This window comes from Saccostrea cucullata, unplaced genomic scaffold, assembly GCF_032062105.1.
Source record: "Saccostrea cucullata isolate Sc308-1 unplaced genomic scaffold, CSIRO_AGI_Scuc_v1 ctg10391, whole genome shotgun sequence".
Taxonomy (NCBI): Eukaryota; Metazoa; Mollusca; class Bivalvia; order Ostreida; family Ostreidae; genus Saccostrea; species Saccostrea cuccullata.
The window spans coordinates 46,371-70,544 of NW_026936417.1; the positions used below are offsets into that span (position 1 = coordinate 46,371).

The following is a 24,174-nucleotide window of genomic DNA, read 5'->3' on the forward strand; positions in this document are numbered from 1 at the left end:
TCCCCAAACCATGATGCAAGATTGAAATGTAAATATTCCAGGATTCATACGTAAATTCCATTAATTTTATTTTAAACAATTTCTGAATTTCAGGGTATTTGATTGTAAACGTAGATGTTAAAAAAAGGGAAACGCGGAATCTTTATTTATTAGATTTGTATTAATCGAAAAATTTGATCATGAGCAGAATTAATCTCACATAAGAGATAATACTAAAAGAATCTGAATGTGTTGTGAAATAGAAAATATTAAATGGAGAATATTAGTTTGTTCGGTATATCACGAAACCTGGGGATCAAGAAAAGTCAATTTACAATAGTTTCTACAACTATACACAAAATATCGTGTACATAAAAAAAGAACATGCACTTGCTGTTCATGGTATATAAAATATAGCATATAGGATATACATACAGGTAAAACGTTAATTAACTGTAGAAGTGAAATAAAACACGAAATTACAAATAAAACATGAATTATCGTTTAAAAAGATTCATGTACAAATATATATATTAAGCATGAAAATAAAATGAAGCATGATTAAGTAACTTACAGGATATGTAAAGTAAGAATTAGTCTTACAAGATACAAGTATACAAAACATGAAATGATAAAAAGCACGATTTACTTTTACTGGATCCTATTGCAATCTGCCCTTTTGTGGCCTTTGAATACCTTGAACATGTCAAGTTTACATGTGTTATAATGCCAATTACAGAAGGAAAAGGTTCACCAAACCATTTGAAATATTATTTTATTTTAATTATCATAGGGTAGATGAAAAGATATTCCTGCCTGGGAGCAAAATTTTCCGCAACGGTAGGTTCTTATAATGTTACAAGATAAACACGCTATCTTTTAAACATCAGAGGACCTGTTTTAAAAGCTTTCTGTGCAACCTCCTCCTACACTTACCGTTCTAGAGCATCGATCGATACATCAGAGAAAAATACTGGTAGATAATCTATAAATACAAGCTATTTTCACCCTTGTATTTATAAAAATATAGGTCAATAATTTACAAGTAATCAGGTGTAATAGGATTATATCAATAAATCAATGATATGGGAAAACTCCGACTCCTGCTCATATATTGATTGTCGTGTGTATGCGTTTGTCACATTCTCTATGTTCGCCAGAACAGAAGCTGCAGACGATCACAGCCTCGTTTTCAATTCGAGGGTGATTTATGCATGAATGTGTTGATGCTGTTTTGAAGAACAAGAAGCCAATGTTGCAAGTTTTTTCTTCCATTTTGCTGATTTCAACCTGACACTAAAACCTATGTATAATGTCTTATGATCTGCTTCATCGCCAAATCGGCTTCGATTTGCCTTGACGGAAATACGGAAACGGCAACTCGTCATGGGTTTTTAGATAATATTCTTAATTATCATTTTGGGATATTTATTATCTACTGATGCTTATACGAAGGAAAGCAATTTCATCGGCTAGTTTTAATGGTAAGTTTTCATCCATACTCAGCAAAAATTAACTAGTGCAATGCATGGATTAGAGGTCTGGCTTGAACATATAGTATCATCAGCTGTTCAGCATGCGTGCATAATTTGTTAAGTGTGATAATGTTATTGATTTTTAAGTAATCAATCGCATCTGTAGATCATTTGCTTAAAGATCAAGATTCAATTTGCTTGTATGGAGAATGCTTGAATAAGAGTAATTGATTGACATTAAGTTATTGTTAAACTTCGTCCACAATCTCTGGAGAATACGTTCAATGTATATGTCATCAATTAATCTCATTTGCCTACATCTTATAATTATCTGTTGCTATATTCTTTGAACTTTTTTCATTCTTCATTTCTCCAAAGACCATGAAGTTAAATTGATCTTTAAATGGAAATAAGGTGTCGTTGATATTAATGATTTCATATAAGGTGTCTTTGATATTAATTCTGATTTCATGTAAAACTTGAGATTAACATTTTGTAGAGAAAGTCGTATTGCAAGAATCATACTAAATATCACATATAACCGATTTTCTTGTTTGCTATGCCAGTTTTGCTTGCGTTCAACGTCGGTAGTAATGTGTATTAATGTAGAATTACTTATGTTTCCATATTCCTTTTTCTTTTGATATTTGTACCTTGTGACCTATTTGTCGTACGTTAAACCTTTTAGAAGAAATGAAAAATATTTATTTACATTAAGACGCCCGATCGATCCCTGCAACTCTCTTCCGCCCTTCCTAAACCGGTACAGCTGCTGCTGTTAATATTTTAATTACGATTAACCACTTCTCAATCGTTAAAGGGCAAGCTTTATATCTTAATCTGATCGAAAGTAGGGGCGGATCTAGGAATCAACTGTATGTGTGGATTCTCAGATAAGATTAAATTAAATCCATGCAATAAGCGCAGAGATATTGATTATCAGCAAGAGACTCGAAACAAAATAAACAAAAGAATAATAAACTCAACTTCCTTATTATTTTTTATTATCCTTGAAATTATTTGTCCTTGTCTCTTTTTTTTTGCAAGGCTTTTTCGATATTTGATTTAATCAGCTTCCTGTAAAAACCTCTTACAATGGACATTTAAAAAACGCTTTGTTGCTCGTAATCATGAACTTGACTCTTCCTTCAGCCTTTAAATGTTTGTCGTGTACTTTTGTATGAGGAAGTCATTTGCTATGTCCTGGTTCTATACAATAAAGTCAGAAGCACGTACTAGAATTTCTTTGGTTAGATCTGGTAAAGCATAAAACCCCCTGTAACAGCTGGTGTGTGTAAATATTAGTAGGCTCACTTTACGAAGTAGACACTCCAGTTTTCTTTGTTTTCTACTTATGTAACTGAAACCAAAGCATAGGCACTGGAACCGGCGGAGGGGGGGGGGGGGGCTTAACCCCCAACTTTGTTGCAAAGATAGACATATAATATAGCATTGAAAATTGGGGCCTACCCTTAATTTGCTGGTACCCCCCCCCCCAACACACAAACACACACTCTTTCAATAAGACCCCTCTTCGTTCAAATTGCTTGCGATACCTATGCAAAGGGTAATTTTAAATTATAGAATTAAACTGACATTTACAATGTAGTAAAATTTAAATGTTGAAATCGAATAATATTTTCTCATACAATAGATTTTATTATATAAATATTTATTTTCCTAATGCCACAAAAGTGATCACAAGAGCTTTCAATTAATTAAGGCATTGTCCATTCAGAATTCATTTGTATGACACAAAATTACCACCTCTTGGCATTAAATGATCTTCATCCAAGTTTTATAAATTAACTAGTAGTCTATTAGAAAAGCATTTATCAAATAAAATATATAAATGACGATTAGTATCCTTACAATTGTATGACAATTAATATTCTATATAATTATGATATAATATAATATAATAATTATGATATAATATAATCATGCTTCAAGGTCACAGGGTTGGTAAAAAATCATTGTATATTCGGAAAAGGTTTTTACACAGGTAATATACTTGAGAAATATGAAAGCCCTATGTCTTCTCATTCAAAAGTTATGACCAAGGTTTAAGTTTTTGCGACTAATGGACAGACTGTCACTGACAAGTAGACGATTTTATGCCCGCGAAAGCGGGTGAAAAAATTTCTGATTTATGGTTAATTTAAGTAAAATGAAGAATCATAAATTACCAAGAAGCCCGCGGCCACTTCGCTTACCTGAGCACATCAGCTAGGAAAAAACAGAAATCAGTTGGGTAATGAAAAGCTTACTTGTAGGAGAGGGCTTGAATTTTATGCTACTTGAGGATGCCTCCATATCGATATTTCATATAACTTTGCTGTTCTTAAGAAGATTTAAAAAAAAAAATATTTTCCCTAAATATAACTTTGTAAAAATTGGATCCCCCATTGTGGCCCCTCCTTACCCCCAGGACTCACGGTTTGAACAAATCTTAACTACATGAGGACACTTACATTTCAATATGACTTAACATGATGCCCATTATGGCCCCACCCTCCCACTGTGGGTCTGGAAAACTTGAAACAACACAACTTAAGGATGTGTCATGTTGTAAATTTTGAATTTACCGGGTGGCAGTAAATACAAAATTTACAACATGACAACATGTTGTAAATTTTGTATTTACTGCCACCCGGTAAATTCAAAATTTACAACATGACAGATGCTTCCATATAAATATCACTAATCTTGGCTTTGCTGTTCTTGAAAAAGAGATTTTAAAAGATTTTTCCCGATATATTTCTATGTAAATCTTTGATTGCCCATTGTGGCCCCACTCAACCCCTGGGGGTTATTATTTGAACAAACTTGAATCTACATTACCTTAGGATGCTTCCATGTAAATATCGCCAAGCATGGCTCTGCTGATCTTGAGAAGAACTTTTAAAGATTTTTTTCTTGACATTTCTAGGTTAAACTTTGATTGGTCATCCCGAAAAATTATTTTTCATTTTTGAAAATGACTGATCATCAACATAAAAAATTAAATTAACGACAAATCTATATTGTATGACAGATGCAATCAAAGGTAACATTTTACAAATAATATATATTTTCATGCCACAGTATATCTGTTAGATTTCTTAGATATTAAAGTTTTTTGAAACTTATTTTGATTAACCGGGTGGTAGAAAATACTAAAATTGGAACATTTATTAATTTTATACTCAATGCCACAGGGTAAATTCAAAATTTTCAGTATATGTTGTAAATTTTGTACTTGTTTCCTCTCGGTAAACTTTGAATGAACAGCATTTTGTAAATTTTGTTCTAACTGCCACCCGGTAAATTGAAAATTTAAAACATGATAGAAAGCAGGGTACATGAGAGCCTTTTGCTAAGAATTGTTATATGAGCACATCTACATCCATCCAAAAAAGCAAACCCATATTTTTAATATTTTACATAATCCTAAGTGGTAATTATATTATTATGTAATCATATTTAAGGAATTAGTAAAGACAAGTGATATGAAGTCGTCAAGGTGAATTTAGTGGCAAGAAAATCACGTCTTTTCAAACAGATATGCAGTGTAGAAACCGCTAATGATATAACGCCGCTTAATGAAACAAATGTCATTAAGGGTTGTAACTTAATGCCATAAATTATTGCATTAATGGTTGACCTTTTCAACCACTATTTTTAAATCGCCGCTTAATGAAAGAATTATATCATTAAGCGAATGAGCATGGTAACTATTAATGCAATGATTTATGACATTAAGTCTAGCACTGAAACTTTGTTTGATGATATTTGTATCATTAGGCGGCGTTATATCACTAGCGGTTGCTACAATGCAGTCAACAAGGTTCCAAGTAATTAGAATGTCAATTAATATTAAAAGGACAAAAAATAACATTCGTAATGAACCTCGCTTTTTAATGAAAACGATTGCGTGAAATATTGTTCCATTTAATATGGGAACAACGTGCAATTGTTATCATGAAAAGTGATGTTTTACCGAGTATTTTGCTGATATCCAAACGCTTTCCTGCAGTTTTGCACGCACTTGTTTGGTTTATAATAAAATCACTCTAGAAACTCTGAAAAAAGACGGAATTGTATTCAAACAGATACTTGATATTCGTAAAAATGGACAAAATTTTCTCTCATCGTCCCAAGCAATATAGGATGTTAAGGCAAAGGCAAGTAAATCTTTGTTTTATTTAAATCGTCTGATAGAAATTCATATGTAGAATTAATTTTAAGATAAAGACAGTTTTTAAATTTTTTGATTAATAATGATGTTATTGTAAAATATTGAATGCACAAACATGCATACAACTTAAGCAACTTAATTATTAGGATGGCTAGAGACTGTCTTCAAAAATACACATGTATCGGGTTGAATATCGTATATATCTGGAGAGTCTGATATATGTATACGTAGGACTCAATGAGGCCAGTCTGATGATCACTCCAAAACTGATGGTTTGCGCCAATTCCTGTTGGATAGAAACGCCTGAGTCCTATGGTGCGAACAAATGATTATAACGTTCATGACGTCATAGTACAGCAACGACGAATTGCAATGCCGCACCATGTCGAGAGCTGATGGTTCTAAATAAATACAAATAAGTATTCAAATGCAAGAAATAACTCTTAACTTTTCGCCTAGGTGCGAGACTCACCCTCATCGTTCGAAAATTCATGTGTATCAATTATAATCTAGATATCTTGGATTGGAACTGGACCAAGCTTTATCAGTGAAATAGTGTGCGAGAACCATGAATCTTTGTTTGATGGTAAGATATCCCCTAATTACTCTGTATTAATCGAATGGAGTGCAAGGACTTACCCTATTATCTCTAAGGGTGCAAGCAATAAGCAATAAAATCTGTAAAATTGAATTGATGGTTTGAGTAGCACAAACGAGGTCTAGGATTGACGTTGGAATATTGTGATGTCATTAACGTTGAACCTTTCTTTGCAATATCTGGCTTAGGCGTCCCAGACCTTAGAACTTAAGCGCATCGCGTCTCCAAGGAAACGATCCATCGGACCAAAGCATGTGTGGGTTTGGCGGAGACTATCGAATTTGGCGAGAACATCGGTCTTTGGCGTGATCATCGGACTTTGGATTCTGATACGCTAAAGTCCGATCGTATGGAGAAACAATCATCGTTAATGACATCACAAATAATTCTGATGTTAATCCTTGGTACCGTTGTCCTTCAAAAGCCATGAATTCAGATTTCGTCCTCACGTACAATTTTACTGGTTTTACTTATTGCTTGCACCAATCAAAGATGTTAAAAGGTTAGTCCTCGCTAACCACTCGACTGTCAAGGGATTGGTAGACTATTTATAAAATAGTTTTGGAAAAACCCAAGTGATTTAGGGTAAGTCCTTGCACATTATTTGCCCGTTAGTCTAGGTTAGTCTCCCACGTGAGATATTCATTTTAAGGTTTTAGTTGTTACACACTTCTCAACCGATAAATGTTAGTCTCACACTTAACCTAGAGAGATGACGGTAAGTCCTCGTATTTTATATTTATTTGTATTTATTTTTTTTTAAAGCGGCGCAGTAGTACTATGACGTCATTAACATTGTTTTTTCTGCACACCATCGGACTTTTGCGAATTTTGGCGTATGTCCTTAGACTTTCGGACTTATGGTAACATAGATATCAGTTTCAATGAATCATTCAAATGCCTATAAAAGGAAACAAAATTCTCTCTAAATAGTAAATGATTAGAATCTACAGGAAGGAAATCTCTTGTGATCACGCGTCATTCAAAGTTTCATTAATGCCATATGGGAATGCAGTTTGATCTTAGGTTTTCTTAAGTACTGGTAGCATTTTTGGATTATTTGAATTCCCCAAAGTCAAAGGTATATTATACCAAGTATGTAATTTTTACTTATTCTTAATTTTACGCTTTAGAAACGTTTCTGCTTATTAAAAGCAAGGGGAAGGAGAATTAAAGTAAATAAACGAAATAAATTTCGTTATAAATCGATAAAAATAAAAGCAATTATAAACCATAGCTAAAAATTTAAAAAAAAAACTTTACATTTCAACTCAGTTGGACGTAGAAGGCAATGCTAAAAAATATTTTTATTTAAGACTTATGCAAAAACTATTCAAAGTAGACTTTCACAACAAAATATAAATAAGCAAATAAATGCCCATATTTTTACTTTGTTTCAAAGCCAACATTTTATGTTGCATGCAAAAGATAATTGTATTTTTATTTTTCAAGAGCGTCCCAACTTTTGAAAATTAACATTGATAATAATCGTAGACTGGGATACAAATAATGGATATTTTTTGAAGATTCCGACTAAGCATTCATCAGATTAGATAGTGATACATTCTTGGATACATTTGCTTCATCGTTTATTATACTTGTGATATTAACATCTGATGAGTTACAGTTTATGTAATGAAATCGATTTGCAGGAACTTCCCCAGTCGGAACACGTGCGACCACAAAAGAAGGCGAAATCGATCCGGACAGCATCTATGTTAATAATCATGAAGAATGGTTGTAAAACGATATAATATTAGTACTCGTTGTGGAAAACTTAAAATAGGCTCAGTAATTTACGATGTATAGTGTTAATTTAAAAATATGTAAAATAATTTGCACTACCGTTTGCCATTTTTTATCTTATAAAACCTGTGTAATTGAAATGAGAAGGAAATAGAGAAACAGTGAGGGAACGTGTTGTCGATATCAATGAGAAAGGAAGAAATTTGTGAAATGCTTCCTTTTCAGATTCAAAATATTTGTTTTTAAAAGGTGTATTATACAAATTTTATCACACGGCATTAAGATGGAGGAGGTAAGCCTATCATTTTTAATATGAAATGACCTCTTCGCTGAAATTCTTGAGATTTGACTTTTCAAAAGTCTCTCTCTCTCTCTCTCTCTCTCTCTCTCTCTCTGATATAGCCCTTTATACACTTATAAAATTGTGAATTGTATTGATTTACTATTTCCGCGCGATAAGTGTGTGTATCCTCTATACACACCGAAAAACTCCAGTTTCGTCTACCAGACGATCAATTCACACAGAGTGCTTCATTCTAACCATTGTTCTCACAATTTATTAATTCAGAAAAAAAACTACTCTTAATTAAGGAACTTTTATTTAACAGGAAGTATGTCAAACGTTCTCTCTGTTGCTCTTGCCGTGTTGACGGAAAACTGAGACGTAGAGTGCGGAGGAAACGTGCTTAGCACTTGAATCTGATTAAGAAATCTGATTATCTTCTGCTCAGTCCTAAAAATTGCAATCTGAGCAGTTTTTGACGATGAAGTTGCATATAAGCATATTTTTTTTGGTTAACAAGCAACCTGAATATATACCAAATGCTGACAGAATTCTTTATGCATTTGTTTGTATTTTCTCGTAATAAACCTAAGCAACACTTAAATAATTCAGTTCCTTTAATACCTTAATTTGTGTTAAAACCATGGCATTTGAAAAAATGCGATGGTAAGCATTAGAAATTCTTGTAAAAAGTGTTTCTAAAAACGGAAATATGAATATTTTCATTTTCATATACATTTTTACTATACATGTACTATGTAAATACTACATGTATATGTTTATGTCTTAGAATTATTTGATTCATCCCGTGAAATATAGCAGTATCTTATGTGCATGTCTTTTAACACCATGGTAACTAAGTAAGAAAGCTCTTTAAAAATTCTTAAATATGCATGTTATGTGCTAGTCAAGGCAGAGTTTGTTTGATAAATGAAAGACTGGACGTTTCGTCACGAACCTTATTTTTGTTTATCAAATGACCATTTGTTTTTAGCAATGCAAAAGAAAAGTTGATGATCATTACACACGATTTGTAAAGTATAAGATGACACACATGTATATAGCTGTGTATTTTTTTTTTTATTTCTTGGCAGTCCAATGTCTGAGCTTCCGCCAAATGCTGTTACCTTCGATTGGAATTGTCTCACGGGGGTGATCATTTGTGGCGCACACGTGGCACCGTTTGTCAAGAGAGGGGTAAGTAGCATCGATTTGTCTTTGATCATTTATGGCAAACACTGATATTATTCAGAGAAAAATAGCACTAGTTAATAACTATTTGAAATGAAATATGTGGAGATACCGAACAGTATTAGAGCTCAAAAGTTCAGTAAACATTATTGAAAATAGGAGCAGATAAATACGGACCTCTAAAACATCAGAGATGGGGTCAGGTGCCATGGAGGAGTGAGCATTCTTTGCCGACCGGTCACAACCGCCCCAATGTGAAGTGTGATTATTTGTGGAGACCTTTGTGACACCCTTATGATACTATACTGTTGAGAGAAGCGTTGTTAACACAAATTATTATTTATGATACTAGTAAGTGATATGCATGTAACAGAACGTGTTAGAGAATGTGGCATTTTTACATTTAAATCCATGTAAAGTTTTGATCCCTTAAAGTAGTCTTACCCTCCCACCGGGGGTCATGATTTGAACAAATCAGAAACTACACTATTTGGGGATGCTTTTATATCAATATGATCGTGGCTATGCTGATCTTTAGAAGAAGATTTTAAAAGATTTTTCTATGTACATATAAGTAATATTTTGATTGCTTATTGTTGCCCTACCCTACCCCCAGGAGTCATAATTTGAACAAATTTGAATTAACACTACCTGAGTATGTTTTCATTTCAATATAACTGATCATTGCTTTCCTTTTCTTGAGAGGAAGATTTCGGAAAAAAATCCCTATTTTCACCCATGTAAAACTTGTCCAAAGTGGTCTCACCGTAAACTCACGGAGATCATTATTTGAATTAACTTAAACTACACAGTATCTGGAAGCGTTTAATCTTTTCTGGAAGCATCCTCAGGTAGTGCAGATATAGGTTTTCTAAATCATGACCCCAGAGGAAGCATGGTGATACAACAGGGGATCAAAGTTATACATAGGAACATATTGGAAGTATCTTTTAAAACCTCCCCAAAGTCATGAATAGCATTAATCCTACAGAGGCATCCTGAAGTAGTGTTTATTGAATTTTATTCAAATCAAGACTTCCGGGGTTGGGTAGGGCCTCAAAAGGGGTTCAAATTAAGTTTATATAATGATATATATGAAAATGGACTTTAAAATCGTCTTCTGAGGACCAGAAAAGCCATGATTAGTAGTAATATGTAGAAGCATGCTCAAGTAGTGTACCTTCAAATTTGTTCAAATCATGCTCCCAGGTGGTAAAGTTGGGCCACAGCAAGGTATCAGATTTGTACATGGGAAATATGGGAAATATCTTTAAAATCATCTTCTCGGGAATTTCAAAGCCACAATTAGTAATATTTATACAAAAGCATTATAAAGTAATACTGTAAAGACGCCTTTTTTTATATTGATTCTGCAGGTTTGTCTTTGACCACTAAGGAAATCAAATTAGAAAAAAAAATAAGAAATCGTCCTAAAAATGAAAAAGTTTTCAGAAGTCATATTAACAATTAAGCTCGTTTATTCAAAACATCTCTAAGGGTTAGGGTTGGATCACTATTTTTCATTATCTCCGCCCTAACAATAGTTAATTATAGTTAACTATAGTACCATAGTAAAAACTTCGTAACTTTGATTTACTATATTAAAAACTTTGTGACTTTGATTTACTACAGTAAAAACTTTTGAACTTTTATTAACTATATTGAAAACTTTGGAACTTTGATTTATTATAGAAAAAACTTTGAAACTTTGATACAGTACAGAAACCCGTGGAATTATGTTTTTGATTCCCATTCTTTACATTTTATGACATTTCCAGGTTAAGATTCATAAAAGCTTAATTCAGAGGACTTTTTAACCCACCCCCTCCCCTAAAAGAATAATGTTCAAAAATTGAAATATGACGTAAAAGTTGTCTCTTGCACCGCGATACTTAAGCAATATTTATTTAAATCTATTTAATTTTAATGTTATGCAGAAATACCGTAAGTCTTGTTTCTGGAGAAAAAACTTTTATACTATAAATAAAATTCGCGCCTTTTAGAATCAAAATATCTGCTTCATCAACTCCATTCAATATGTATATTTTTTTTAAAAAAAATTGAAAAATGTAAATATTGCATTTGAATTAACTACCTTGTATATTTTAAAAATTAAGATGCACAACAAAACCCAGCCCCAACCAATCCCATATTACCCCCGAAAAACGGCTATATGATAAAAAAAATAATAAAAAATACGTAAGTCGTTAATCTAATGAAAAGACTTAGAAACTTTGATAAAGTTTAGGAAAAAAAACTTTTGAATCTTTAATTAACTATAGTATAAATTTTGGATCTTTGATTTACTGTTTTGGAGGTCCGTATTTGCTCTGCTCCTATTTTGTATTGTTTTATGGACTTTTGAGCTTGAATACTGTTTGCTATCTCTATATATTTCATTACTTTAGTGAGAACTTTGAAACTTTGATTTACTACTGTGGAAACGTTGGAATATTGATTTATTATAGTACAAACTTTGTAACTTTGATTTACTTTTTAATGTGTATCAGATCAATATAACAATCGCGTATTAAAAGATTGAGGGACAATATGAAAACCATCTATCCTTCTGTGGGGGTGAAAAAAGAATTAGATAGATTACATAATCAGTACGTACTGGTCCCTACTGACAAAGCAAAAACAACATTTTCTTCGTTTGTAAGGCTCATTATGTAAATTTTATTTTAGAGGAACTTTGATTTCATTCTACAAGTGGTAATCCAAATTATACTCATAGTTCCCTTTCTAAGAAAGAAAATTTTCAAAATCGTTTGTCAGTATTGAATATCTTTAATATCTTAAACAGCCCAAATGAATTTGAATTACCGTAACTGTATTGGATCCTGAAATTTCATAAAAATCCTTACAAAGATTCATGTACATAGTAAATATTCAACATTCCAGTAAATGTTCAACTAAGCCTCTTTCTTTACTTCTCACTAGGATATTAACAGTAGTGAAGGAGAAACTACTAGAGTACTTTGCAATAATATAATCGAGAAGTGGTGTAAATCAGATATGGATACTTTAAAAATTCCAAGGAACTTTTTGAAAATTTTAAATCACAGGATTTTACCAAAATCAATAGCTTAAAAATTTACGAATTTTCAACTTTATACACAACCCTTCTCAACGATAAATTCCAGGCTTTTTGATGTCATTGACAGCTGCTTTTTTTTTATTTAATAAAAATGGATCTCGTCATTACTAATCTTGTCATTAGTAATGTGCAAAATTATTTTGTACAAAAAGGTTCTGATTGTACACACAAGTAATCTGAAGTTGAGATCAAAAAGATGCTTTTTGGACTAGGTCTTCAAACAATTTATTGGAATTCCCATATGGGTACCAATTTTACCCCGTTATTAGCAGACTTATTTTTGTATTCTTTATAGCAGAATTTGTCCAAAATCTTATATGTGAAAAGAAGAAAACACTTGTTGTGGCCTTCATGTAGACATATAGATAAATCGACGGCGTATTGTCAATTAACAATTTCCATTCTTATGTCGATACGATATATTCCGGTAAGCTTGAGATTAGAGATACCACAGAGTATAAAATATCCGTTTCATATTTGGATATTTTGCTTGAAAAGACGTTGATGGCAATCTAACAACCAAGCTCTAATAAACGTGATGACTTTAAGTTTTCAATCGTCGACTTCCCTTACTTATGCAGCAATATACTTTGTCACCTGCATACGGAGTTTATATCTCTCAGTTAATTCGATACGGAAGAGCATACTCTACGTATGAACAATTATTTCTAAAACGAGGTACGTATATAACAAACAAATTGACGAAGCAGGAATATCATCAGTCCCGTTTAAAGTAATAATTTCGTAGATTCTATGGTTGATACTATGCCTTTGTCAGCAAATACAATTTATCTCTCAAACGCTGACTGACATTTTTCATACTATTTGTTAGTCCATTATTTACACACAGAGTTTTCCACGGATTTTCCCTTCTTTTTTATTCTCTGAACATGACAAGGAGCACATGGCGGATGTGACCGGTCGGTAGGAGGATGCTCACTCCTCCGTGGCATCTGATCCCACCTCTGATGTTTTGGAGGTCCGTGTTTGTTCCGCTCCAATTTTGTTATGTTTAATGAACTTTTGAGCTCGAATACTTTTCTATATCTCCACATGTTTCATGGTTGTCCATTTGTGTAAGGCGCTATTTATTGCCATTTAGTGGCATCACCTATTCAAATAGGTTATATCACCCATTCAAATTGAATAAGGTGATATAACGTAAGAATTCTAAAGGATGATATCATTCAATATTGTGTTCAGACATTGTAGCGAATTTTATCATTACCTCGTATAGTATAGAAATGCGATGAGATCGGGCCTTTCTAAATTTAAACATACAACTCAGATAGACCTGTACTTTTTAAAAAAAATTATTCGGAAAATATTATTACCATTAAAATGATCGTGGTTCGCTATAGTATGTCATTCAAATCAACCAAGATTCATTTTAAGCTAATGTGGTTAATCGTTGAAATGACCTGTGCTTTATAACAATACATTTTTCAATTACAATTTGACAGACTTCCTTTTAAAAATATTTTTAAGAAAAAAAAAATCTTTGTGGAAGTAGTATAACAAAGTAGCCCTTTCATTCCGTCAATAGATATATCGAGTTCACAGAAAACCATTTCAACTTCATTCTTCTTATTCTATCGTTATGATTTTCTGTGAAAACGATATAACATCGGATCGTCCTCATGAAAAGGCTATATTTGTATACTAGTATATTCTAAAAGCGTTCTTACCTAATCAATGTTATACTTCTTTTACATACAAAGGGACTCTTTTTACTTCCATCATGGAATTACGGTACGTGTATAGTATTGGGAGCAGTTGTTATTTCATGATAATTTGAATAGAAGGTCTCATATATCGGAGAAATTATGTTTAAGGCCACACCCCCGATTTTTCTTTTAGTAAACGTGGCACTTTTTAGCAAAGAAGAAAATGATTCAGACATTATTCTTGAAAAATGTAGGCCTTAAGTAGCCAGGTTTTCTATAGCAGACTTTCTTAATGCATTCTAACCTCGATTTCTCTGTCATTTTGAAACTTAGATATTTCAAGTTATGCAGATTTGTCGTTATGACTTTTTTTTCAATGGCAGTATGGAAAGTCATCAAAATTTCCGTGGAAATTTACAAACATACAAATGAAATGTATAAAGTGAAAAATAACTTTTCAATTAAAACTTTGAAGTGCTCCGGGTCAGCATACCAATTCTAATAATAATTAATTGTTATTATCATACATTTAAGGGGGCCGACTATAGTTTCCATTGCGCAATATTTCGCGCATCATAGTAAAATGAAGCGTATTTACTGTTTTAATGCAACTTTTTTGCTTAATTATTAAAATTAAACAAAATTAAGAAATTATAGGTTTAAAATGTAATTAGAATTTGTATAAGTGATTTTTTAACCGATTTTGCAATTGATAAGTAGGTTGACGTCGTTGCAGTGTGTTTTTGACGTTATGATAATATGTAGCTCTTAAAGAAAGGGGTAATAAAAATATTATTAAAGAAAAAGTAATAAATATACGCTCTTGAAATTTAAAACATAAAAATTTGAGAATATCTCCAATATTTTTATTATGTTTTCATGTGAATCCATTGTGCACGTCATATTTTGTAATACTCTATAGAAATAGTAAAATTTGCTAATTTTTTGCATTTTGAGATGCCCCCTCTGGTAACAAGACGGTAGAATTTTGTGTTTCTTACATATATTGTATAATATAGTATTACTCATCAAATATTATAGTTTGAACAAAATGTCTATTGTAGTATTTGTATAATTTGCTTTAAAGTGCTAAAAATTGGCATTTTCCTATATAATCCTATAGTAAATGTACCTGTATTTTGAGACGGTCCATCAAAAATACCTGTAGATTTCCCCCAAACTTTGCATGTACACTGAAGTTAATGTAAGTTATGTATGGTATAAACATGAAGAGTTTCACTATTGTAGTTTTCACACAATAAAACTATAGTCGGCCCCCTTAAAATTGAATGAAAATTTGCATTTTGTACTAAACATATTGTAAAGGATTGTAAATATGCTAATAATAAATATCTATTCAGTATTACTCAACTTTTATTTAATTTTAACTTTTCCATAAACTTTATGGACAACCTTCGTATATCGACAAAATTATTGGGGACACAATACCATTTGTTCCCCTGTTCCTACGACCTAAAGAGAACAAGTGTATCTCTATCCCTCTTTTTGGAATGTTTACCCTGCTTGTTGTTGGAAATGTACAGTACAGATATCATGAAGTTTATTCGCGGTTTTCTGAAAAGTTACATATATAATAATAGTTATTGCAAAATATCTTAAGAAAAATTTACCGAAAAATAACACCAGCTTTGTTAAGTACATATGCCAATGTTTGTTAAGGAACGAATCTGACATTTTGCAGATTTAAGGTGGCTTATATTATGACCTTTTAAATTATTGGCACATACCAAGCTTTTATTGGTAAATTTGGACATTCAAAGCTTTGATTAACTAATATGTACATCTTGGGTGTGTATGTATATAAACAATGATAACCGATCGTTAAATACATTGAAAAAACCTTTTTTAAATTCACGAACGTATGCGTGCTTCTTGATTTTTGCGATCAAAGTATGCTTAATTTTTCATTGTGGTGTAAATATTTCTGTGGACGTATATACATCAACTTCTACTGAGCACATATAATTTTCTTTTAAATAGTATACCAAACGGGTTATTTCGTTACAAAAGTATTGTTTTTGAAACAATGATGAAAAATTTAATATAAGGTCATTATCTTTAAAATTATTATTAATAGTATTCAATGCATGTAGTCGCTTGAGGAAAAAAATTATAGTGCCATAGGAAATCCTATTTTGAATTACTCTTGCAAATGAAATTCTCGTCATAAATGAATATACGTAATTCAACGAAAGCTTCTTAAACCAGATGATGTAAAGCATAAAGGATCTCACGTACATTATAATGAGCTTTAACCAGTAAGAAAAGAAAACTTTTTTTCTAGTGAAACTATCATTATCCTTGAAAGAAATCCCATTTCTACCAAAACATTTATCATAAACGTTCCCCCTTTCTGGAAAAATTATGTTCTATGAGAGTTCAGTGTCTCTTCAAATAAAAGAATTTACACACCCTCATGTATCATGTATCTAAATGCATATACGGAAGATACATTTTTTCAACATAAAGTTAAAACTTCAGTTTCTATAATAGCTGCAGATCTGTAGCTCTCCGAAAAAAAAAAATTATTGATAGACCGGAGAGCTACAGTGCCACCCATTGAAAAAACTGTATATTTATTGCGCACAAAAAAGTGCGCTCGATTCTTAATTAATTCTTCCAAATCCTTACCTCAATGGCAAAAAATGGAAGATTGAAAAAAAATTCCTCTCTCCTCTATCAAGTTCTCTCGTAGTTGACATCTGAACGAAGCATATTGGACCAAATTATCTTTGAAACCAAAATAGCAGTATAAATAAGCGAAATGTTCGATGATTGCAATATCAGGGCCAGGAGGACTATTAACAACAATTATGAGGAATGTTTTGTTGTGGAAAGAGTCAAAGAATATGTTAGGAACACACAGTTAGTAATATTTTGAGATTACAATTTTAAAACATGGAGAAATAAATCGAGAACCGAGCGCATTTTTTTGTGCGCAATAAATATACAGTTTTTTCAATGGGTGGCTCTGTAGCTCTCCGGTCTATCAATATATACTTTTTCGGAGAGCTACAGATCTGCAGCTATTTCTATAAATGAACTAAAAACTGTTAAACGGTTTCCTGTAAAAAAAAAAAAAACGGTTTGTTTCAACATAAACGCCAATGTTCTCGAAAAGGTTAAAAATTTCACATCGCAATGAAAGGATGAAGATAACTAGCAGTGTTCACTAGAAAAAAAAAGAAATCTGCGAACAGGACAAAATCACGAAACTCGGAAATTTCAGGAACGGGATCATGTGGTTAAGAAGAGTGTGCATCCTCTGCTGTAGCTGCAGATCTGTAGCTCTCCGAAAAAGTATATATTGATAGACCGGAGAGCTACAGAGCCACCCATTGAAAAAACTGTATATTTATTGCGCACAAAAAAATGCGCTCGGTTCTCGATTTATTTCTCCATGTTTTCAAACGGTCATCTCAAAAATACTACTAACTGTGTGTTCCTAACATAACTCTTTCCACAACAAAACATTCCTCATAATTGTTGTTAATATGGCCCTGATATTGTCGAACATTTCGCTTATTTACGCTGCCATTTTGGTTTCAAAGATAATTCGGTCCAATATGCTTTGTTCAGATGTCAACTACGAGAGAACTTGATAGAGGAGAGAGTAATATTTTGAAATCTTTCTTTTTTGCAATTGGGGTAAGAATTTGTAAAAATTAAGAATCGAGCGCACTTTTTTGTGCGCAATAAATATACAGTTTTTTCAATGGGTGGCACTGTAGCTCTCCGGTCTATCAATAATTTTTTTTTTCGGAGAGCTACAGATCTGCAGCTACCTCTGCTGGGCAGTCAAACGCACTCAGAACCCTGCTTAATGATAAAGCAGACGTACATACTATTCTGTAGTCAGTTTAAGTTACATATGTACATATAACTTCAATTAATATGGAAGAAGTCGGCCAAAATTCTTCCCAATGATAGGATATATTTGCTAACAATCTCATTAAATCTACCACGGACTTTATGAAATTCTGACTTAAAATAAGGTTTGAAAATAGATGTTACAGGAATTTATCTGTGAGAAACCTGTCTCGATATAAAAAAAAGAAAAATTTATACTCAGAGCAGGCCTTTGAATAGGGAATAAGTTTGACCTAAAAGCACCATAAACAGGCGAAAGTTGAATATGACTATGACGATGGAAAGGTTGATACCATCTAGATTGTTAAAGAATTAAGGTGTCAATTGGACCTCCTATTTCTATAAAGTCAATAAACCTTAAAAGAAGATATTTGTGAGACTTCGAAGTGTCTTTTATTTTATTTTCATTTTGGTATGACAAGACGTCATAGGAATGAAAATAGGTATTGTTAATTGATAAAGCGTCGTTGATAGATCTACATACGGAAATTAAAAGACAGTGATCAAAATTTGCATACCCAAGTATCGAAAGTAGTTAATTTAAAGATTAATATATCTAATTTGGGAAAGAGTGCCGTAAATCAAGCATTGAAATTTAAGTTTATGCTGTGATGGTGTATTTAAAGATATAATTATATTCGTTAATTTGAGGGAGAAAAGGTATTTTGAAATTGTTGACGGATTTTTATGCTTTCTCGCCTTCGTTTCAAGAAGCACACGGTGGGTGTGACCGGTCGGCATGAGATACTCACTCATTTGTGGCAGATGATCCCACCTCTGGTGTTTTAGAGGTCCACAGTTGTTCTGATCCTTATTTGTATTGTTAAGGTGGGATTCTTCTCTGGTTTCTGAGTAGATGAAATATTTCATGTATATTTGCTTATATGTCTTATATATTTAGGTGAAAGAGGTTTAAAAGACCATATTTTTCTTTCCTCATCACAATTGTACAATTTTAAATAGAAATGGTAAACTGTGTTCGAAAACAAGCAGGGACTATAGTTTTGGCGGAATGGTGGCGTATGAAAATATCTTCTTTTCTGCCTCTCAAAATTATTTTAGAACAACGAATTTAGTTATAATTTTTACACAATCAAAAACTAGATGAAATTTTCGAATGTTAGCTAAATTAATAATAAGGAACTAAAGTTTTAAAATATATACAAACTACAATAATTATATTAGCTTTTAGAAGCTTCCAATCTAACTACAGATATGAGCCAAAAATCTGTAGAAAGTGTTTTTACTCTCTTACTCAGTCAAAACTTTTTGTTTTTGTATCATTTTGTATCTCTATATGACTACTTTGCCATACGTGAAAAGAAGGAAAATTTAAATATAGGGCGCATATAAAAATAAATTAAGAAATTTAAGAAAAATAGAGAAAAATCGGATTAGCCAAAATCCATTTTTGTTAAACTATTAGTGTCAATTTGGTAATATCATCTTACAGACCTTATATGGTTAGATCTTTTTATGCAAAAAGATAAACATTTAATCTTTTGAAATATATAGAAAATCCTATCTCATGATTGGATGAATGCAGTTATATTTTTTCTTAATGACCAGGGATAAGGTAATGACCTTGACCTAACCTTGACTCTAATATAAAACGGTCAAAATTAATCTAACTAATACTACCACTTAGTAATATTGTCTTCTTGATTCTGTGAAAAGTTCATTAATTTTTAAATACAAGAAATACAGTTTTGTGTGAGAAGAATCCTACCTTAAATAGACGTTTGAGCTATTCGTTATCTCCATGTGTTTCATAGAGTAGTGATATACGTCAATATTTGTATTTTTCAGTTTCGTAGTGGTGTAAGTTAATTTTTTTTTGGTTTAAATTCCTAGTTTGGGTAGTTTTGTAAGTCAATATTTGAAATTCAAAATTTGGGTACTGGTGTAAGCTCAGATTTGAATATTTGAGGTTGGGAAGTAATGGAAGTCAAGATTTTTTTCCTTTAGTATTGAATCTGTGGTGTCAGTCGAAATCGCCTTTTGTAGTTATGAAAGAGGTTTAAGACACGATGAGTTTTATTTTTAAGTCGAGTACCGTTGCAGGTTTAAATTTGTACTACTAATTAAGCGAGAAAGAGGTGGAATCAAGATATGTTTTTCTTTAAATTTAAAGTATGGCTCTAGGGTTTTTTTTTATTTCTAGGGAAAATGACTTGTCATAAGATACTTATATTTCGGTTTAATTTCTATCAGCAGTTTTTTTTATCAGTTCAATTGAAGATAACAGTGGAACTAATCCGAAATTACCCTTTTGAAAAAAACTGTTTTATTTTATTTAGAAATGTCGTGACATATGTGCCACTGATTTGGTTTTTCATCACAGTAAAATGTTTTTTTAATTATTAAAGACTATACGAAGATATTCTTGTCTTCCGATCTATTTTTATGTTCTATAGTCGGATCTTGGTTCGTCTAGTCTTTGCTCCTAGTGTCTATCGAGCTTCAGCAGAATGGTGTCAAGAATATCGTAGTTCCAGACCCACTTCTGGTATTTCTCCTGTACATGAAACTGTTCAGCGAAATGAATTCAAACACCGATCTTGAGATCGTCTTATATTAGTACGAATTCCTAGTACGCAATCTTGATTATAATCACGACCTTTGCTTTGCCACCACAAAACAGACTTTTTAATCGATACGTAAAATAAGTATACACACTGTACATAGAATTGGCTCAATGTTTGATGAAGAAAATAATGCTAATAATGAAGGTGATCTGTATTACAAAATCTCGAAATTAGGTGACATATTACTCCGTTTCTTTTATTTTGTCTGCATAATTGTTAGTTTTCTTCATCTTTTCATTCTTGCGGATGGGGTGGCTTAAACAATCTTGCTAGAAATGTTAATGAAGTCTAACATTTAATAAATGACAATCGTTGTCAGGAAAAACCCAGTTAATTATATTTGAAATAGTATTTTTTCATTAACTGCAAAAAAACCCAATAAAATGTGTTGCCATAAAAGGGATATTAATTCAATTGTCGACTTTTTCCTTTAAAAATATATCATGAATAGAGTAATATTGATTTGAACCTGTTGTACTAGTTTGAAAAAAATAAATGTTTGTCATTGCCATTGAACAAAAAGATATTTCTAAAAAAATGAATATTGTTCCTTTATTATTTCACTCATTGCCACAATGATCCTTAAAATGTGCATAAACATGTGAGAATGGGGAACTGTAGACCAACATTCAGCAGAAGAAAGTTAATTGAAAAACGATTCCAAAAAGGAATTGAAATTTCCACATTCAAGAAAAGAAACGCATATCGATTCTATATCCAGCAAATATGATTTTTTTCATAAATGTCTGGTATTTTTTTTTTGTTACAGATGACCACTGTTATGCGAAGACCCTCTGCAACATCAAACGATATACGTATAGGAAACCACAGATCATCCAGTTACGCCACCCCGGGGGATTCCCCTCCCTCCAGTCCCGCTCAGACAGGGAGTCGGTCTACCAGAGCCTGCTGCTTTTGTTGGTGCTGTTGTTGTACTTGCTCATGGTGAATGCATGACGTCACGACTTTTGCTTTTCACGTCATACTCTTTCGATTGATCTAGGTCAAACAAACCAACAAAATATTAAAAAGAAATTAAAATGGATATCTTTGCAAGGGGTATTTAGAAATAGTTGATAAAATCTTTTGAGTTTTTTTTGTAAACTTTATTTTTCATTGAATTATTTTTTTTCACTTTTGAGATTTAAGGTGAAGTAAGCAAAAATATCCATTTATGAAAATATTTTTATAATCCCGAGACACTCTCGTAAGAAAAAGGAAAAGAAAGAAAGCAACCAAACAGCGGAAAATCATATAATTTTTAAAAATTCAACGGTAAACGAGAATTGTGTTTGTTTGGCCAAGATATGCTACCATGAAATGTCATTCTCTGAAAAACAGTAATGCTGGGAGAAGGTATAGAAATGTCATTTAAATGGCGGGGAAAATATGAATGATATTTCATTTTGCAATGCACTGATAAAGAAATACTATAGCTAGCACGTAGATAATACATTTAGTCGTAATTATAGTGGTAATTATATAATTATCAATTCTTATGTTGCAGTTTAAAAGATCGTAAGAAAATTTATTTGGAAGTATAGTTATCAATATCAAATTCGATGACTACATTCTGCTTATAACGCCGTATTTCGAAAAAGAATAATGTTTTTCGAAAAAATCTTAGTACCTAACAATATACACATATAATGCTTCAAATACATTTTTTATCAACCAGCTTGATTAAATACAAATTCAAGGCTTTTTAAGGAATTTAAGCTATACCCTTAATGGTAGAAAAAATTCAGTTATAAGGTATAAATAAATAAGACACCATTATGTAATCTTCTTTGGAACATTTGGTATTTTTCATCGATCGTCTAGCGGTTCATAGAGTATAAATTGCTCCAGCTCAGATTATACAATAGTAATTGACATTGGGTAGCATTTGCATTCATTCCACAATGAACCAAAAATAAGACAACCTATTAAGAATATAAAGTTCATGGAGGGTAGAAAACATAAGTTAAACTTAGAAAAAGAACTATTAACGTTAAGGCATATTTTTGCCATCATCAAGGTCAAAGTTTTGGAAATAATTATAATTATATTCTCGAGGAACCTTTTTTGATGGTTACAATCATTCAATCAATCTAATACAGTTTCATATTTTTAATTAATATTACTAACCGTTTAATTAAATGAAAACCAATAGATTTTTTCACAATGTATAAAATTCTATTTTGAGACACTTGCAGATAGATGAGGTACCCAAACCAGTGTGACAATGCTTTTCTTAAGTTCTACCCTCTGATTAATGTCCCTTTGGAGAATTTCTCACACATCAAGATGCCACCACTTGCTGGTGGATGGTTGCAAATGAATTTTACTCGACAATCATGATCTTTGAGCAATGAGGGATATTTTTTTCGTACCAGCACCCGTTGCGACACTGGACCTTGATTTATATGGCTGATAGCTACAGAACTGTAGCTCTCTGCTTGAGAAAATTCGGACAGATAAAGCAGAGAGCTACAGATCCAAACGTTGTAAAAACCTTCGATTTACGCCGACGATTTTTTGTCGCTCACTATGGGTATTTTTTAGTGTATTTTATACTTTCCCCAGCTTTGAAAATCATTTTAAATGGTATTTAATAATTAATCATACATTCAACTTCAATTCCTTATCATTTACTTACCTCTCAACAGCTTACAAATGGCTGTTTGTGGTTACGGACGTCGAAATGGAACTCTTTTAAACAGACATTACAAAACTATATACAGGACTGTTTCGGACCGTTCAAAGGTAAACAAAGTATCAAATATAAGAGTTAAATATATGAATTATTATTGGATTCTATTCTAAAAGCCAGAGAAAACTTAAACGACATGAAATAAATACCCAAAGTAGCGACAAAAAATCGTCGGCGTAAATCGAAGGGTTTTACAACGTTTGGATCTGTAGCTCTCTGCTTTATCTGTCCGAATTTTCTTAAGCAGAGAGCTACAGTTCTGCAGCTATATGGCCGAAGGACCGACCTCCACGTCCAATTGCTGATTCCATTATAAATTAGATTAAAAATAAGATTCTTTATAATTAGAAGTATATTATTTGAAAGCTTTGATTCTGCGATGCGACAATCTTAATTTATTAAAATACTTAGTAGTTTTTTACTAAAAGGACAAAATGGATAAAATAAGTTGAATTTTGTCTTCAGAGCTTACAGAACAACAAGTTAACCTTTTTCTGGTACCACAACGTTCACCTTTCTCATTGATATTTAACATTTTACACAGCTAATCAAAACACCTAATAGCATGCTTACTATTAAGATTTTATTGAAAATATTGATTTTAAAAATACATTTTTCTCTAAAATCATTGATATGAGCTTGCGTTATATTCTTGATGTAATTTATGTAAGACGGGATTCTTCTCAAATTTATTGTATTTAACATATTAATGATATTTTAGAGGTACAAGAAGACAATATCACTAAGTGATGATTTCAATAAGATAAAATTTGACTGCTTT

At 32.1% G+C, this 24,174-nt stretch overlaps 1 long non-coding RNA gene across 1 annotated transcript; it reads left to right on the top strand.

The window, feature by feature from the left end:
* Window positions 1–1,029: 1,029 nt before the first annotated feature.
* LOC134245556 (uncharacterized) lies at window positions 1,030–21,717 on the top strand. Its single transcript, XR_009987455.1, has 3 exons — window positions 1,030–1,463; window positions 9,356–9,458; window positions 21,468–21,717. It is a non-coding gene; the product is annotated as an uncharacterized LOC134245556 (long non-coding RNA).
* The last annotated feature ends 2,457 nt before the right edge of the window (window positions 21,718–24,174 follow it).